Source organism: Rhinoraja longicauda, chromosome 1 (genome assembly GCF_053455715.1).
Source record: "Rhinoraja longicauda isolate Sanriku21f chromosome 1, sRhiLon1.1, whole genome shotgun sequence".
Classification (NCBI taxonomy): domain Eukaryota; kingdom Metazoa; phylum Chordata; class Chondrichthyes; order Rajiformes; family Arhynchobatidae; genus Rhinoraja; species Rhinoraja longicauda.
This window is the reverse complement of record NC_135953.1, coordinates 76872537-76888236: the sequence shown is the minus strand read 5'-3', so window position 1 is coordinate 76888236 and position 15700 is coordinate 76872537. Positions and strand designations below refer to the sequence as shown.

At 41.8% G+C, this 15700-nt stretch overlaps 1 protein-coding gene across 2 annotated transcripts in view; it reads right to left on the bottom strand.

The window, feature by feature from the left end:
* The window catches only part of dhx15 (DEAH (Asp-Glu-Ala-His) box helicase 15), a 124370-nt gene that overhangs the window by 38241 nt on the left and 70429 nt on the right, over nucleotides 1–15700 (bottom strand). The window lies entirely within an intron of this gene.

The window sequence follows — 15700 nt, the reverse complement described above, 5'->3', positions numbered from 1 at the left end:
TTCCCTGTAAGTGGCAATGCAGATGGACAGGGTAGTGAGGATGGTGCGTGGTATTTCCGCCTTCATCGGCTGAGGCATTGAGTGTAAGAGTTGAGACATCATGTTACAGCCGTGCAAGACATTAGCAAGACCACACTTGGGAGTACTGTGCGTTGTCCTGGCCACCACACTACAGGATTTCAGACTGAGTCTGAAGAAGGGTCTCGACCTGAAACATCATTCATTCCATCTCTCCAGAGATGCTGCCTGTCCCGCTGAGTTACTCCAGCTTTTTGAGTCCATCTTCGGTTTAAACCAGCATCTGTAGTTCCATCCTGCACACTGCAGGAAGAACATGATTCAGTTACAAGGAGAGACGGGATAAGCTGGGACTGTTTTCCCTGGAGAGGTGGAGGGGTGACCTTACAGCTGTTTATAAAGTTCTGAAGGACATAAATAGGATAAATAGCCTCAGTATTTTCTCACGGCAGGGGAATCCAAAATGTGGCATAATTTAAGTGAGAGGGGCAAGATTTAAAGAGGATCTGAGAAGAACGCTTTGTCGCACAAAGGGTGGTGTGTACATTGAACAAGTTTCCATTGTATATAGAACAAGTGGTCAAGGCAGGTAAAATCAAAACATTTAAAAAGATACTTGGATGAGGACATGGATAGGAAAGATTTAGAGGGATATGGGACGAGCTTAGGTCAGCTTCTTGGCCAGCATGGATTAAATTGGGTTGAAAGGGTCATTTCAATGCTGTACATGTAGTTCTGTTACAATGTGATAATTGTGTTCTTACCAAAGCTTGTATATAGAAAATAATGTTATAGAGAAAACGAGAAATGGGGAAAATGGGTTTAACGGCTAGAGTACTGCAGTTTACCAATAATAAAATTGCTTCCCCACCCCCCCCAGGATTTTCAAAAATATTATTTTTTATAGACCAGCTTATTTTTGTTGCTACAAAAAAATTATCCTAAAAGCTGTACGTTACATTGTTTAAAAGAGCATCACTGCACAAATGTCAACTGAAGCAATTGCCAATTTCAACGGCCTTCTGTGGTGAGACTGACAGACTGTTTTTTGAGATATTCCCCCCCCCCCCCCGACAGCTATTTATCTTCTTATCAATTTCTAACGTAATTTTTAATTGGCCCTCCGGTTCCTAATTGAAATAGTGTTATAACCAAGTGGGCCTGCGTAATTCAATAGTGGTCCCTAATTCACGCGCTATAGGAGAAGCTCCTGTAATGACTCTAAACCATAAGTAAAACTTTATGGCTCGAAAGGAACTTCCAATGATTAATCCCCAGTTCTGCATTCGATTTTACCGGATGAGACGAGTGCAATGTAGCCCAAGCTTGCGAGGGTCTCAAGAGGACAGCTATCCACTCAAATTAAGGCCTGTTTGAAAATTAGGCGGAAGAAGAGTGGTTACATTTGACCATTTATGGCTTATCACCATTTGACCTTCGTTAAAATGAGCTATTGTGCAAATCAAAATAACTGCTCCAGAGACGTTGAGGTAACTCAACATCTACACCTGACAGATAAACATGCTTATGTCGACATCTACAGAATAGAAAGCCATCTCACTACCTTGCCCAAATGCATTCCTCTCTCCCAACTGGCTACATGCATTCTCCCAGTTTCATACCTTCAACCTTGGGCATTCAAGCGACTGACCAAGAAATCAAGGGCAAGAGCTATTAGCGCAAGCTCAGATGTGCGGACATTGCAATTAAAATTGCACGGAAGGCTTATTGTTCAAGTTTTTTGTTAAATTACACTGAACCAGTTCCATCATGCAACGTTTTATAATTTGCTGAAAACAATTCCAGTCATTTTGAATAATGGCAACCGAACCTGGTGTTTAATAAGCATACACAATTTATTTTTGTGAGTTACGCAAATAATTTAAAGTATTTACTCAACCATTTACCAGTCATAATGCTGTAGGTATTAGTTTAAAGCTTTAACTTTTTTTTAACAAGTTGCATTTGTCGAGTTCAATGACATTGGACTCTCCAATATTTGCAGTGATATTTCATCATGAAGTGGAGGGACAGAGTTGGAATGTAGCAGCTGAAGTTTGCTTTGAGACAGCATAGTTGTCCAAGGGAGCCACAGGTCATTGTGTGGGAACGGAGCAGCACACTGGAGGCCTACATAACTGGGCTGACAGGCACGTGAAAGTATCCAACAGCACGGCGTTGGGTTGGGCCAACCATTGGATGGCACCCCACTGTTGACATCCCCACATTCAGCCAGATCCACCAGGACAACAGTCTCAGATTACAAAAAGTGCAAAAATAAGAAATGCATCTCTCATTAAGCCAAGATCAAATTTAATAGTTGCAGAGACTTGATAGATGCAAGTTGGTGCCAAAGCGTGGGGGCTCTTTGCATGCTGGTCTGTGAAAATTATCTCCTATTGATCACTACAATCGTTTCACACTTTTGCGTGTATGATTTGACTGTACTCACGCATGGTATGATTTTACAGGATATCACTCAAAACAAACCTCTTCACTATATCTCAGTACATAGAAAATAGGTGCAGGAGGAGGCCATTTGACCCTTCGAGCCAGCACCGCCATTCATTGTGATCATGGCTGATCATGTGACAATAATAATAATAATCTGTAACTATGATCTATTACGCTGGGCTGCAAAAACCAATGCAACCAAGTAGAAAAAAGTGAAGTAAAAACAGCAAAATTAGAGTGCAGATTCACAACCAAAACTCACTGCTCTTCAAACTGCTGAAAACATTTCAGAAACCATCATTCTGATGTCCCTCTGCAGAATACCACCGCATTCTAGTTAAGAGTGCCACTCAAAACAAGAAGTAAAGCTGTTCATTAACGTGCTTCAAGCAAGAGATAAGCCTCAAAGGCAATCCAATGTTTCCCAAATATACCAACTTTACCATCTCCAAAACGTAGAAAACATCAGTACAATTTAAATGACCAACATCCTAAAAGATTATTGCCCCAGAGAGAAAGGTGGAGCACCCATACATACAAAAAAAACAAAATGCTGGACTGGCAACATCTCCGGAGAACATGAACAGGCATCGATTCGTGTTGGGACTCTTCACTGATTATAGTAAGGGGGAAGTGGGGGTTCCTTGTTTGTAGCTAGATGTACATTTGACAAATTTTAGAGACTGATTCACTCGCTTCCCCAAAATCTACAAAGCACAAGATTAAATTCACGACACCAACAAAAAGAACCATGGAACAATGCAGAGCAGAATCAGGCCCTTCGGCCCACAAAATCCATGACAAGTTAAACTAATCTCCTCTGCCTGCCCCCAAAACCCTCCCAAAATGACACTATATTGTTTGCCTCCACTACCACCACCCCTGGCAGCACGTTCCAGGCAAATGTCGGCAAGGATTGGGAAAATTGCCACATCCAAGTTCTGGAGGGGCATTAAATGCCATCCTCGATGATGATGCTCGCAAGGAAGAAAAGCAAAATTACTTTTTGTTACAATTTGCTGCAATTTCCCTTCCTGCTCCACTCTTTCAGATCCTCATGACGGTGAGATACACCGATGAGCCAAAACATTATGACAACTGACAGCTGAAGTGAATAACATTGAATATCTTGTTACAATGCCACCTGTCCATGGATGGGATATATTAGGCAGCAAGTGAACAGTCAGTTCTTGAAGTTGATGTGTTGGATGCAGGAGAAATGGGCAGGAGTAAAGACCTGAGCGAATTTGACAAGGGCCAAATTGTTATGGCCAGACGACTGGGTCAGAGCATCTCTGAAACGACAAGGCTTGTGGGGTGCTCCCGGTCAGCAGTAGTGAGTACATACCGACAGTGGTCCGAGGAGGGACAAACTGCAAACCGGCGACAGGGCGCCCAAGACTCATCGATGCGCAAGGGGAGTGATGGCACCAGAACGCACTGTTGAAAGACGACAAGCCAGTGGAGGGAGTGTGATGCTCTGGGCAATGTTCTACTGGGAAACCCTGGGTCTGGCCATTCATGTGGATGTCAATTTGACACGTGTCACCTATCGTTGCAGACCAGGTACACCCCTTCATGGCAATGGTATTCCCTGATGGCAGTGGCCTCTTTCGGCAGGATAATGCACCCTGCCACACTGCACACATTGTTCGGGAATGGTTTGAGGAACATGATGAAGTGTTCACGGTGTTGCCCTGGCCTCCAAATTCTCCAGATCTCAATCCGATTGATCATCTGTGGGATGTGCTGGATCGACAAGTCTGATCCACGGCAGCTCCACCTCGCAACTTACAGGGCTTGAAGGATCTGCTGCTAATGTTTTGGTGCCAGATACCACAGGGAATCTTCAGGGGTCTTGTGGAGTCCATGCCTCGGCAGGTCGGCGCTGTTTTTGCGGCACACGGAGGACCAACAGCATATTAGGCAGGTGGCCATAATAATTTGGCTCATCGGTGTATATTGTGATGTTTTCAAGTAAATTAATTATCTTTTTATAATTTGAATCAAAGCTAAAAACACCTTTGACATTTACAGTACATCTCCCCCAATAACCATTCAACAGCTTATAGACACAAAATGCTGGAGTAACTCAGCAGGTCAGGCATCATCTCTGGAGAGAAGGAATGGGTGACGCCACAAGAAGGGTCACGACCCGAAACGTCACCCATTCCTTCTCTCCAGAGGCTGCCTGACCCGCTGTTACTCCAGCATTTTGTGTCTACCTTCAATTTAAACCAGTTCCTGCAGTTTTCTTTCCCATTCAACAGTTGTGACTATCTAACGAAACTTCTAATCTATTAAAGTCTATTTTTTGCTACTCATGATCAGAACAAACCAGCTCCAATTATGGGTTGTACCTAAAACAAACTAGATTTCTATTTCAGATTGGTTAGCATATTTTAATGTTAATGTTCGTGGTATATAAGTACGTGTCATAGGAAAAAGCGCAAGATTGAAAAATGTAATCACAAGTTTATCCTGCTCCACAACCCTTCTGTGCATCTAACCAGAAAGTGGTACTATTTTAAAATTAATTTATTCAAATAATCAATCACCAGAATAATCAGGTGACACGGTGGCATAATTGGTGTTAAACAATTAAATAGTTGAAATGAAAACTGCACTCGCTGATCAAACTGAACAGGAAAGGTCAGCATCAGGTTAAGAACAATTTGTTTAATTTCATCACTGGAATGTCAGAAGCTGGTTTTCCAACCAGATGGACAATTTAGAGAAAGCAGCCCATTCTACTCCAGCTGTCAGCAGTTCAAGGCTAAATGAGGAACAATTTCAGTAAAACCTCAACTAATCCTTTAAATATATGATGCAGAAGTTCAGTAAAGCTGCATGGTACCTCATCCCACCCATAACTTGATGACTTGAATGGACAACTTGATGACTTGAATGGATAACTTGATGACTTGAATGGATGTATTTGTTTTCAGTTTTATGGAATGCTAAACTGTCAAGTCATTTGTAGTCGGGTTATAGAGGTAAATTCTGCAGTAAATATCACAATAAATACCTTTCAAATTTGCCAAAGGGCAAAATGGGAGAAACTTCCAAATTTGGGCAATCCTGGAAAGGTTACGGGTGGGAGAAAAAAGTTGTGACAAATTGTGAAAAGGGTGGTGGAAGCAGAAATCCTTGTTGTGTTTCTAAAGTAAGATAATGTGCGATGACCTACAGGGCCATAAATTGGGAATTCGAATGTGTCCAAATATCAATTTTTCACATGGCTTGTTCAAGTGCCACGTAAATGTCTTTGTTTCAATGAGCAAATGTTTTCTAATTCCCTCTACTCCTACTGAGAGGGGTAATTGTCACTTATATACAAGATATTGGATGCATTATTCTTAAACTGCTCGGAGCTTGCAAATATTTTTCACTTTCGAGATTTCCATCATAAATTGGCAAATGTTCTGTGTTGATGGGTTATCAAAATTCTGCCTCTCATATCGCGATTGCAGAAAGAGAACTTGCCTTGATCTGAATGTACACCTGGTGCCTTCTGAAATCACTGACAAATCTTGATACCTGAGTGCTCTTAAAAATCAACAATGAAGTAAGTTTGCTTCATCATGAGACATGGGGTCGTGGAAAACTTTAACAGTCACATTACTCAATGATCTTATAGACATGTACAAAATCATGAGAGGAATAGATTGGGCAAGCGCACAAATTCTCTTGCCTAGAGTAGGAGAATTGCGAACAAGAGAACATTGGATTAAAGTGAGAGGAAAAGATTTAATAGGAACCCGAGGGGTAACTTTTATTTTTGCACAAAGGCTGGTGGGTGTATGGAACGAGCTGCCCGAGGACGTAGTTGAGGCTGGGACTATCGAAACAACTAAGGAAAATGTAGACATGGATAGATAAGATAAGTTTAGAGGGACATGGGCCAAACACAGGCAGGTGGGTCTAGTGTAGATGGGATATGTTGGTCAGTGTGGGCAAATTGGGCTGAAGACTTTAATTTTGATTGCACACATCTTACCCAACAGATGAATATGCACTGGCTTGTACATTGTCAGTTCACCGTCTGTCCTGTCAAAGACTGGGTTGACAACATATTGGAGTTATGGAAACTCACCAGTCAAATGTCAGAGGTATAAGCGGGGAAACCCTTTTGATTAATAGGGAAATCCCGAACCAGAGACAAACTCTATCAAAGCAGGAAGGCTCTGTACTGCCTGAAAATATACCCCTCGTTCGAAATCAATCTCAACCCTGTGTGAAAGAGTTTGAAACCTTTGCCAACCTTTCCAGTTTGTGTTTGCTAACGGCGCTCAAAAGATGTAGTATATTTAGATTTTCAAGAGGCATCCAATAAGATAGCAAAGGATGGTTACAGAAAATAAAGGGATCAAAATAAAAAAAACAATTAAATGCCAGTGTTCAGAATGATATGAATCACTGTATTCACTAAATAAGATTAACATGCAGGTGTACAGCAAACTATTAATAGAACAAAGTTCTGGGTTAAATTATTTCTAACCAACAGAATTGGTTAAAAGGCAGTTTGATTGAATGTGCCATTTATAGACCAGTGAATCGCTTAGAGTTCCACAATGAACAGCTATTGAGAGTTTATACTGACATGTTCAAGCAAAACATAACCAAATTTTCCTAAAATACCAAACTAGAGTGGAGAGATGTAAGAAAATAACTGCAGATGCTGGTATAAATCGAAGGTATTTATTCACAAAATGCTGGAGTAACTCAGCAGGTCAGGCAGCGTCTCAGGAGAGAAGGAATGGGTGGCGTTTCCGGTCGAGACCCTTCTTCAGTCTGAAGAATAGGTGACGTTTCGGGTCGAGACCCTTCTTCAGACTGAAGAAGGGTCTCGACCCGAAACGCCACCCATTCCTTCTCTCCTGAGATGCTGCCTAACCTGCTGAGTTCCTCCAGCATTTTGTGAATAAAAACTAGTGGAGGTTAGCTGTGAGACTATAAAGAAATAAAGATAGATTAATGAAGAGGTAAGAATGAAATGTACAGTTAGTCATTTTGGTGAGAAGAACAAAGAATAATGGCTTTTTATTGAATAATGAGAAACTCTTAGATGCGAATGTTCACTGAGCTACAGGTCGCCATGTACATTAAACATTGTTAACACTCAGATGTAGAGCGAGCAATTAACAGGGCAAATAGTATTCTGGGACAGAGTACAAAAGATAGGAAGTCTTGTTGAAACCATGAGAGAGAACAATTAAGAGGAAGCCAGAGTTCAATTCCATTTCAAACTAAGGGTGTAATAACAAAGCTCAAAGATGGTTTCAGAAGAGATGAAGAAAGAAGGGCCTATATTGTCTAGAACTCAGAAGAACAATCTCACAGAAATACAAGATTGAGTGCACATACCAAGCTAAAGTGGAGAAGTTAGCTGTGAGGATATAAAGAAATAAAGATGGGTGAATGAAGTAGTAAGAATGAAGTTTCTCCAACGTCCACCACCACCCCTGGCTAGAAAGACTGAAACTCACGATAAGTTTCGTGTATAGATTCAAGAAAGATATTAGATTTCTTCTTTTAAGAGGATTGTGATTTTTTAGAAATTCCTACTCCAAAAGATTATGGAAGCTCAGTTAATATTTATAACAGGTAGGCACAAAATGCTGGAGTAACTCAGCGGGAAAGGCAGCATCTCTGGAGAGAAGGAATGGGTGACATTTTGGGTCGAGACCCTTCCTCAGTCTGAAGAAGAGTCTCGACCCAAAACGTCACCCATTCCTTCTCTCCAGAGATGCTGCCTGTCCCACTGTTACTCCAGCATTTTGTGTCTACCTTTGATTTAAACCAGCATCTGCAGTTCTTTCCTTAACATTTATAACAGGCAGGACTATGAAAATGAATGGCTTAGCAAAACCACTCAATAGCTGAGTGGGTTTAAGGGGTCATATGGCCTATCCCTACTCACTTTTCTTACGTGCAAACTTGGTATATATATATACTTATAGGCCAGCCTGCCTAGAATATAGAGCAATTTCCATTATAAAAGATAGACCCAGGAATTCATTCCTAAAATATGAGAAATACAAGCCAACAATGTGGTGTGCCTGGATTGGAATAAGGACGTAAGATCAACTAATATACATGAAACATTAGCACAATAGCACCAATTTTTTTAAATGACACAATCCAGAAAGATAGCTGGAGATTGCACAATGCTGGTTGCGTGGGTGACAGTAAAAATGTTCTCGCTTAACTCAAAATAAAATCTTAAAATTTCAAATTAGAATGGACCAGCACTTGCTATAGGCCAATGATGTTTCAAGAGATATCCTGAAGACATTTATTGCAGTCAAGGATCTTGATGTTTTCATCAATTTTGCATACATGGCAGCTTGCAGCAATTACTGTGCAGCCAGGAGAGCCTGATGCATGCACATCAATTCAGCAAGTTATGACCTTCAAAAGAAAATATTTCCTGCTTCATAAAAGGTGATCATTTTAAGTAGCAGTTTACCACATTTAAAGCCTGCAGTATCCTTGTGGCCCCATCAATCAAATGACTAGCCAGGTGAGCAGAAAACTGAAAAATGGAAGTCAATTTAGAGATACAAAGTGGTGCATGTGGAGAGGGCAACAAGGCAGGGAGATAAAATAAATAACAGGAGGTGTAGAGAAACAAAGTGACCTTACTTCACATGTCCTCCGAGGATCCTGAAAATACCTAGACAGTTAGATAACGTTGCTGAGGAAGCATATGTTACATTTCCTTGTAGTTTCAAGGCTGGGAATGCAAGATCAGGAAGGTTATGCACAGCCAGGACCATGATTAGATTTGTGCTCATAACTCTGGTCACCCTAACACTGAAAAGGCTCAACAAATCTATAGATAGGTCAGAAGGGCTTGAAAAGCCTGCAATGACAAATATATTTTAGTTACACAATTTTAGTTTTCTTTAGAACATAGGTTTAATTGGCACATATAAAATTGAGAGACAGGCTGAATAAATAAAGTTGGACCATTTTTCTCATTGACATCAATAATTAAGAGTCATAGATAAATAGCAGTAGAACTGATTCAAGATCTTGACCCAAATCATCAACCATCCCTCTGCCTTCACAGATGCTGCCTGACCTACTGAGATCTTTGAGCTGTTTGCTTTTTGCTCCAGATTTGTGTCTGTCATTTCTTGCATCTCCAACTATTTAGAGTAAAGCTGAGCAACATTCTGAAGACAATTTAAAAACCCAGGTGCTTCCCAACGAGGAACCAATGTAGGCCAGATAGCATGCGGTCAATGGGCAGAGAAGACGTACACAAACCTACAACTTGGCTAAAAGGGACAGAAAGAGCAGGAGTAACTTAGCAGGGCAGGCAGCATCTCTGGAGCATAAGTCAGGTCAGGTCAGGTCAAGTCAGCCTTCTTGAGACTGACTTGCAGTCCACCTACAGCCTGACTATTCAGTCAGGAGGCGAGCAATGTGGACTCCAAATCTCAAGATTCAATAATTGGAAGACAAACTGGTTGAAATTCCTTTGCAGTTACAGGAAGGTTCTCATACTGGGGTTCTATTGCTGGTTGCATCTGACAACCTTTACTGAAAGAGTGTCAAGAACAGTTGACTGCAGCACATTTGACTAATAACTCACTAATCTGTTAATGTCCAATTGTTCAAATTAAGGCAAAGTGGCAGATGGCAGCAAATGCACTTGGGACCCTACCCAAGGATGAAATCAACATCAACAGGCTAAAAATGGCCAGTAAAGTTGCAGAAAATATAACACCTGTGATCAGAATTCCCATCATGTGTTCACTGCTCTGTTCTCCCACTCCCCTTCCCCAACTATGCCAAACACAATCATAAATTAGTATTTTTAACCACGAGTTCTGCATTTTTCAACCAAGATTTTTACTTCCTTTATTCCTTAAATAAAATTATTGTCCTGCTCTGAATATTTAATTGGCAATCCAGCTCCCCAATCTTACTTTGCCAAATGCTTTCCAAATTTGAATTGTACTTAAATTACATATTCCTCCTTTCTTTCTATTTCCCTAAAGATTCCTTAGCACCCTTTTAAAATGAATTAAATATAGTAAATGAAAACAGTATTTCCTTTCAATGTTAACCTTACCGATTAGAATATGGTATCGAGTGTATTTCGTAAATCTAGCTTGATTAATAGCTAACTTATTTAAATCATCAATATACTATTTTTTGAATAAAATATATACACACACAAATCAACAATATTTCTTATTTGCAGCACGACATTTATTGGAAATTTGTAGTCATTCGCCAAATTAGCTGACATATAAAATATGGAAAGAGATTAACCCAATGTGTCCCTACGTCAATAATCACATGAGATTTTCCATAAATACCACTCGACTCTAAAGTGAAAGAGCCAAGAGATTTAGATGTATGGCTCAGCTGCTCACAGATTAAACATTAAAATATTCAGCAGCTTGCCTTTCACACATGGGACTAATCTCTGAACCCCTGCTACCAACAATGCAAGCCAGTTATTCCATATTCACTTCCTTACTTTCCTTTCCCAAAAGCACTTGCATACCCATTTGATAAAAGTTCCAACATTTACTTAAAAAAATGATGAGAAACCTCAAGCATAAAGAATAATGCTTAGTTTGCAATGAAGCATACATCTTTGTGTGAAATTGACAGCCGTCTGCATTTAAGGATTTAACCTGCTGGGATTCTGCACTCTTAAATTACCAACTTTTTTTGATTTAAACTAAATATACTTATGTTTTACTGCAGTCTAAGCAAACAGGAATCACGGCTTAGCTTTGATATTTCAGTTACATAGAACCACTGATAAGTAATCAGGGACGGACACAAGTCCACAGAAACTGCTGTCTGCACAGAAAACATATTTCAACATTTAAAGCTATATTCCCTGCATTACCCATTTAACAGACATAGCACTTAGCAGCAACACTTAGTAACATATTCAATAAATCACATAATAACCTACTCCGCACCAGCCATCGCTACACTGATATGGCCGATGGAGGGAGGAATGCAGCCACATGGGTAGGTGTAGTTTTGTGACTTTCTGTGTACCCATTGCTTTTGCTTGGCTTCTATGTACATCCAAGATAGTCACGGTGTCGAACATCTTCCTGTGTTGAGTGGACCATAGCATATTCCCACAAATCAATGTGAATGCTGCACCCCTCCTCCCCTATCCCCCAGCCCAGCACTTTCAAAGGCAGTGAAGATATTGTTTCCTTCACCTCCTGAAAATCTTTTGCCACAATGAAGTTTTGATTAAGACACCCGTTTTAGCCTCGCTGCTGGGGTTGTTGGCCTTTACTACGTTTAATGCCAGATCGAAGGATCTTGGTCCCCACTTCCTCAAATGAATGGCCAAAGCCTGTGAAGGTGATGGGAGAATTTCCTCAAATTCTGCTTTTGCTTAAAGGTGTATCCTGAGGTATCGGTGATGTTTTACGGCCTCTCATTGCGGGCCCTCAGTGAATGAGCCGCCAAACATACACTGGATCTGTGTATCTGCATATTGCAATGAGATTACTGAAGTTCGATTCGGCTTGGTTTCGAGTGGAAGCTACATGACCGTACAAGACACGGAAATCACAACATACAGATTGGATTGAGCAGTGCTATAGCTGAACATTGTAAACTTTGGCCTTTATGGCCAAGATTCAAAACTCAGACTAAAAGATGGCGTCTGAAACATGGCGAGTCTTGTACACTACCTCAGTGTAATCTACTATTCTTACCCTCTTGTACACAAGCATGATTGCGCCCATATATGGCAAGATTTTTGGTGTGTTATACGGTGAAAAGGAATTTCTCTCTACCAAAGGGCGTGACAATAAAGTACCATTGAACCATACTAGGCCATGATGCAACCAGTCAAGATACTTTCCGCAGTACACCTGTAAAAGTTTATTAACGTATTTGGAGAAATGCCACATGTCTTTAACTTCTCAGAAAGTAGAGTGCTGGCCCACCTTCTTTGTGGCTACATCTATATGCTGGGCCCAGGATTGGTAATCAGAGATGTTAATTCTCAGGAATTTGAAACTTCTAACTATCTCCAATGACCCATCAATAAAAACTGGAGCATGGTCTCCTGCCTTCCTCTTTCTGAACTAAGCGATGAGTTCCTTGGTCTTGTTGAGGGGGTTCCTCTTGTAGCAGCACTCAACCAGGTGTTCTCTATCTCCTGTATGCTGCCTCCTCACCAATGATTCGGCCAAGCAGTGGCGTCATCAGTGAAATTATAGATGGCATTGGAGCTGTGTCAAGCCTCAGTCATGGGTGTAAAGGGAGCAGAGCAGAGGGCTAAGCATACATCCGTGTGGTGCACCTGCATTGATGGTCCGCGCGGAGAGTAGGGTGTTACCAATCCCTTGCAATTTGCAGATGAGAAAACCAAGAATTCAGTTGTAACAGGAGGTACAGAGGCGCTGCTCTTGGAGCATGGCGATTAGTTTGGAGGGGATGAATGTGACAAACACAGAGCTGGAATTGATGAGTAGTAGCCTGATGTATGGATTCCTGATAATCAGATGGTCCAAAGCAGATTGGAGAGCCGGTGAGATAGCGTCCGATGTTGAGATGGGCAAATCGCAGCGGATACGGGTAATTTCAGAGTTGGGAGTTATATCGTGCCATAACCAAAGTCATGAAGGACTTCATCCATTAGACAGTTCTACTAGACAGTAATCAAGGGCAGGGCACCGTGCCCTTCTTGGGCCCTTTTGACAGTTGGAACCTCATACTGGAGAAGCACGAGGTTGAAGATGTCCTTGAATACTCCAACTAGTTAGACTGCACAGGGAAACAGTACTCACCCACGTTTGCTGTCTGAACATTTTGCATGGATTCACCCTCTTGAAGGATGCTCTGACATGGCCCTCAGAGGTTGAGACCATGAGGTTGTCATGGCTTGTGGGGGCTCATGCAGGTGTGTCTTCTGTTCAAAGTGTGATGATTTGGGGGGATGATTTGGGGGGGAAAAAGTATATTCGCGACCATTTATTATTTATCTGTACGGCAGCAGCTCTCTCTCCCTCTCCCGGGACAGGCCATGTGGTGACGCAGGCAGGAAGGGGCCGACGCTGGGGAAGGTGGGGAGTCTCAGCATTGCTGTAGACACCAGGAAGTGTCTGGGCTGCCGCCACAGAGATCATGTACCTGAGACCCAGGTGAGTGCGTGGATAGAGGCTGGAGAGAAGTCGCCGCACTGTGATTGGGGCCGTAGCCATCGATACAAAATCTGAGCTGCTCTCCAGGGTGGGGGCTCTGGGTTTGGGTTAAGGTTAGGTGAGATGTGGAGAAGTGCTGGTAGTTATGCAGGAATAGGGAAGAGAAGGGAGAAGGTGGGGGTAAAGGAAGAGGAGGGGGAGCAGATGAGGGAAGGGAGGGTTTTTAGGGATGAGGAAGAGAGGATGTTGATGGAGGTGAATGGGGGAGTAGGTGGTAAAGAAAGGAAGTAGGGAGGGAGGGAGTGAGGAAGGGAGCAGATGAGAGAAGGAATGGTGTTTAGGGATGAGGGAAGGGATGGGATTGAGGGACGAGGTAAGGAAAGAGTGGATGAAATAAGGGAGGGAAGTGGGGGAGTAGTTGGAAAGAAGGAAGTGGGGATGAGAGAAGGGATAGGCTCAGAAAAGGGAGAGGGCAGGTGAGGGAGAAGGTGAGGGTAGAGATGGACATGAGAGGTGAGGGGAGAAGGATGTGAGGGGAAGGAAGACATAAGAAGGATGGAGAGCAGGGCCTTCAAGTGAGATGATGGACGGGCCATCATTCACCATGTCAGGTAGCTGCTGTTTGGCTGTTCACCACCCAGCCAGCCCATTGTGGGCAAAACATAAACACTGTAGGAAGACTATAAGACAAATGAACAGAATTAGGCCATTTAGCCTATCAAGTCTCCTTTGCCATTCAACCATGGCTGATCTATTTTCTCTCTCAACCACATTCTACTGTCTTCGTTCTCCCTGTAACCTTATCAAGACCTATCAATCTCTGCCTCAAAAATACCCAATGTCTTGGTCTCCACCGCTGTCTGTAGCAATGAATTCCAGTTTCACCACCCATTCCTCCTCATCTCCATTTTGAATGGATGACCTTTTATTCTGATGCTGTGACCTCTGCATTTTCAAACTTCTGCACCTCTTGCCCGATGGGAGTGGCCTGGCTGAGCACGGAGAAACTCCATGGTGCTGGAGACTGAGCAGCTAAATGGCAAATTACTTTGAATGTAGCTTAGCAACAAGTGATAACTATGGCAGGAAAATTAGGAATATCACCTATGCATTAAAAACAAACTGAAAAGAGTGGAAGAACAAAAGATGAAGATACACAAGAGAACCAATTAAAGCAGTAGTGCAAATTAACAAAACAACTAAAAGTGCAAACAAGGAAGCTGGATTAACTCCTAGGATAATTGAATTAATAAGTAGTGAAGCTCATTTAAATAATGATCAGGCTACATTTTGTCCAGTGTAGAGTTCTGATCACCATAATGAAAAAAATACAAAAGCACTGGAGAAAATACAATAATCTGGAAAAAATTAGATAATTCTTAGTGAGCAGTTTTGGGCCCCATATTTGAGGAGGGATGTGCTGGCTTTGGAGAGACCACAGGTTTCCAAGAAAGATCCCAGCGATGATTGGATTGACGTATGATGGGCGTTTTACGACTCACGGCCTGTACTTGCAGGCATTCAGAAGAATGGGGGGGGGGGGGGGGGGGCTGGGGGAAGAGAATCTCATTGAAACTACTGAATAATGAAAGGCTTGGATAGGACAGATGTGGAGAGGATGTTTCTAAGTGTGAGAATCTAGGATCAGAGGGCACAGCCTCAGAATAAAAGGACATATCTTTAGGAAGAAAATGAGGAGGATATCTTTAGCCAGAGGATGGCGAATATGTAGAATTCATTGCCATAGACGATGTAAGCCAAATCTTTGGGTATGTTTAAAGTGGAGATTGACAGGTTCTTGTCTAAGATTACAGGGAGAAGGCAGGAGAATGGTGTTGAGAGGGAAAGAGATCAGCCATGATGGAATGGCAGAGTATACCCAATGGCCCAAATGACTAAATTCTGCGCCAATAACTAATGCACTATGAACTTATGAAAGGCTCAAAAATAATAACCTATAAATCTATGAACAATTTAGACAGACGTGCTGAAAATTCTTCCAAAGATGTGAATCCATACTTGAGGGTCATAAACAAATCGAAAAATAAAATAAGGAACAATCTTTTCTTTTT